Here is a 4,820-nt window from a genome sequence, read left to right as displayed (position 1 = left end):
TTTGCATCACCAGTGACTATACGATGCAAAAAAACCCTTTCGTTTATACCTGGCAAGAAGCAGTATTTCACATGTGCAAAATTGGCGTTCAACGTTTCTCGGCTTCAGTTCATATGGAACCCAATTTCCTTGCTTTTGAATCATTCCCAACGATTTTAAACGATGTGAAATTGCTTGTTGAGTCACTCCTAATGTAAGTGCAAGTTCTTCTTGTGTTTGGCACGAATCTTCCTCCAATAATGCTTCCAATTCCGCATCTTCGTACACTTTCGGCCTTCCCCTACGTTCTTTGTCTTCGAAGTCAAACTCACTGTTCTTAAACTTTTGAAACCACTCACGACAACTGCTCTCACTTAAAGCAGCCTCACCATATGTTTTTACAAGCAATCGATGCGCCTCAGCTGCAGATTTCTTCAAATTAAAGAAGTAAATCAAAAGTTCCCGCAAATGACGCTTATTCGGCTCAAAACTCGACATTTTCGCACAAAAAAAATTATGTGATACTAATACAAAATGGCTAATATTTCAAGGTTATGGTGTTGCCAGATGTCCAATCTTACGATATGATGTTTTACATGTCTGACAATTTCAACCATAACTTACTGGTGGGGCCATCTTTTGTCAAACGGCGGAGACTTATTTGTACTCCCAATAATTAAATTTTATATAATTAGATTAATTTTTTCTTTTTTTAATTGTACTGTTTTATAATTACTCAAAGTTTATAGTATTTTATGACTTTATATATTTAATAACAATTAATAAAGAAAATTTTACTATAAAAATTTAAAGATAACAAAATGGAATCTGCGTAATTTTGTAGACCTCACCTCATTAGCTAAGAGTTAAATTAATATATACAATAAAATTACAAAAAATATAATTTTTATTAAGATAAAATGATTTTATTAAATTATATTATAAAAAAATTATATTATTGTGTTAATTACAACACATGTAGACAAAATGTAAGACGTTTACATCGATCGAAGATCGTGATGTAATGTCTAAAGTAACAGATTCATAATCCAAAGGTGCCTCCAAAGTCCAAGTTCGAGTCCCACCAGTGCCAGTGAAAATTTTTAAATGTGAAGTAACATTGAAATCAAGTAATGTAAAATTTCCAGTAAAATCTGTAAACATTGTGACATTTACGAATAGTTTTTAAATATAAAAATATGAATAGTTTTTGTATTGAATATATAGAAGAAAAATCTGAAATATTTCGCATTTTTTAAACATTTCAGATACATTTCAGATAGTACATCATAACGGACATTTTATGTATCTGAAAGATATCTAAAACATGTTTGAAATATTTCTTTGAAATGTTTCATATTTTATAATGAAAACTTTTTGAAAGCTTTTTGAAATATGTTGATGCTATGTGGGTTTGTACTCGTAGCTAAGTGCACGTTTGCATACCTCAAATTTCTATTGCACTACACTCAATTACCACTCAAAAATACACTTAATGGTATGTTTTTAGTACTCCTTACTACACCTTAGCAATCCGTAGTCACCACTCGTTTTAGTAAAAGTGCCCCTTTCCGACCTATAAACAGGGTCATACTCGTTGTGTTGAATGAACGCTTTTACTATTCAAATTAAACATCGAGGGCTAAAACCGGTGAAATATTTTTATAAGGGATATGAAGTACAGAAACTAAAAAGTAGAAAAATTTATTTATTCTAATGAAAAGAAGATCAAGCATATAATTGTAAACAGACAAAGAGGAGGTGAGCGTATCTCTATTGTATAACTGTCGCAGACGAGCGTGCCTTGGAGTTTTGTGAAAAGTAAATAATAGTCAAGTCGTGCGATTAGGGATCACATGGAGATCGTGCAATGATCTCAACCTCTTTTGTAGGTAGAGAAAGTATTAAGCAAAATATATTTGTGACTAAGTTTTTCGTATTCTTTTCTTATATCCATATCTCCTACTTTATACAAGAAGAAGAGATAATTAAGAAGAATCGTACTTGACTCGTTTCACGAATTTCTTACTGAAATATGTCTAAATGTGACTATTTCGACAATTAATAATAAATTATTTTTATAACATTTTTTGGACCTGATGGGCAAATATTGTTATTTACTTTTTCTAAAAGATTTCAAAAACAATTTCTGATTTTAGTTAAAATTCTGTCAGTGAGAGGGGGAAAGGAGAGACCTGACGTATGATTCATTTTTAACATTTTTCTTTAGTGGAGTAGTGATACGTTTACGTCCTACTTTTTCTTTCTTGATCTCTTTTATCATTCCTGTTATATTTACCTTTAAATACTAATATTAATATGGCGGATCAATTTATGTAATGTTTTGTTTATGCAATGTTCTTTTATTTCAAGTAAAAACAATTGTTTTTGAAATAATTATAATATTTTTAACACTATGTTTATAATGCACACTCTACGCATACACATAAATGTAAGTTATGTTAGGTTAAGTAGTATGGAATTACAAGAACCAAAAATAAAAAGAAGCATTTAAGAAACAAAAAGTTAGAAATAAAATTTTTTGTAAAATATTGATTCGCTGTATTAGATTCACTATTTTGAATTTAAAAAATTGGACTTTAAATTCATAATCAACGACTTCAAAAACGTATGAACACAAATGTTTATAAAAATCTGCCTAGTACAAAAAATGTGCGCTCTCCAAAGGTTAATGTGTGTGTCAATATTCTCCGTCATATGAATGAATAAATGTTAGAGATATAACACCGTTCGACAAAAATCAAATTTTTTTTCCTCCTATGAGAAATTCAAAGAGATTCTGAAAATAAATGTAAAACAAACATACTCGTGTCTCACAAGGGAACGTACCATATTATAAAAGTGATATAAAAAAACTAATGTTATCAGTCGAAAGATCACGTTTGAAACAAATATTCTAGATGGTCAAATCTTGGGATCATAGGCATCTCCATCGAAAAAATTAACATTGGTCTTATTGGACTCAAAGTGAATCCTGGATCCAAAATTTAAATAACTCACCTGATGGCCTTCTTTAAATCCTACAACTTTTATTTAAAACATTTTTTTCAAAAATATATTGCTTTTGAGACATTTTGATGTTTATATTAAAATGACTAGACATGTTCCGACCAAAGTGGGGTACAGAATCCATAGGATCCCAAAATTTGACCATCTAGAATATTTACTTCGTGAAACGTGATCTTTCGACTGGTAATGTTAGTTTTTTTATATCACTTTTGTGATATGGAATGTTCCTACGTCAGCCTTTTACTAGATCAAATCGTTTACGTTTGTTAGGACCATTTTATAATAGCCGACTTATTACTTTAAAACAATGTATTATGCCTTAAGTCTTCATCTTGTGTTTTGAGTTTCAAAGAAGCAATATGTTTCTGAATTATAACAAAGCAGAAATATAATAAAGAAAAAAAAGTATCTAAAAAAATATTAGTTACTATACATACTTGTTGTTTCGGCTACCGAGCGCGATGACACACGAATATTGCTGGTCTATCGTTCATTATATGGAATCGAAATCATACAAACGACAAACCAAACGACCAAGATACTTAACAAAATCTGTGAAAAAATTGAAAACAAATAAAAATATTTAAAAAGTTCAAATCAGTTATTTTTTACAAATTAAATATTTTACTGTTTTAAACTATTTCTATCGACTTACTATTATCATATTCGCGGACATTCAGCAGACAATTTTACATGGAAAAACAATAATTATTTAAATAAAAAAGTTAACATATAATTTAGAACAGTTTTAAAAGCCAATATGAGACAAATACAATAAATGGCTGCATAAAAAATGTTAATAACTTGATCTTATAAAACGCTGAGACATGCGTATATTTTTTTTATACTTATTATCAGAATCTCTTTGAATTTCTCATGGAAGAGAACCTGTGTTGTATAAGGTGTAATATATTCTTTCTGTGTTTTTTCGCTGTTTGTCTCGCAATAAATACTTAAATAAAACCCACGACTAACATGACTCAATTTCCTTTACTACGTGTTTCTGCTCCATGCAATAATGCTCCAGCAGATCGACAATTCAGTAGACTTATGCATTGCCGCTAAATTTATGGCTAAACAACGTCACGGCTGCCTGGAACGACCAACTTGCCAAGTTTTTGTAATAAGTTGCCTTTTCTCGCGATGTGTGCGACGAGAGGGTAAAAACTCGTTGGAAGAAGCCGGGATCACCAGACGGATGAATCTCGGTAAAGGTTCCTCTGGCAGGATTTCGTGAAGCGAAAGGACTAATGTCAGGCACGATCCGACGACTACATCATTCACCTAACTATCAGCTTCCTTGCGAAACGCTTCCTTCGATCGAATGAAGAAAGTGAAGAAACAGAGAGGTAAAGCGGCGAGAAAGGACGAGGGGAAGAATGAGAGGAGACAAAAGAGATGGGAAAAACGTATTGGTCGCATCGAACGCTGAATGTGGTGATTAATGATTCGGATTTTGGCTTCGACGGCTATAAGACTGTGACTACGACTACTACATGTGCTTCGTCTTCGATATTTTATCGCTATTTTTATGCCCCGGTATTCATGATTACCACAAATAATTCCCATTTCTTTCGTTTCGAATCATCCGATCCAGGAAAGAGAAAGAGAAAGGAAGCAAGAAAAAGCGCGTCGTTTGCGACCAGGGAACAGGAATGCGAGATGTTTCATGTCGTAGAATTTTCGTGTCATCTGAAGTAAAGTCAATAGGACTTTTATACACAGGACATTTATATATATAAATGTATAAATAAATAAATATGTATATATATATATATATATATATATATATATATATATATATATATATA

The sequence above is a fragment of the Odontomachus brunneus genome, unplaced genomic scaffold (assembly GCF_010583005.1).
Source record: "Odontomachus brunneus isolate Ranch 3 - 2012 unplaced genomic scaffold, Obru_v1 Obru_scaffold_239, whole genome shotgun sequence".
Classification (NCBI taxonomy): domain Eukaryota; kingdom Metazoa; phylum Arthropoda; class Insecta; order Hymenoptera; family Formicidae; genus Odontomachus; species Odontomachus brunneus.
This window is presented reverse-complemented; position numbering follows the sequence as displayed.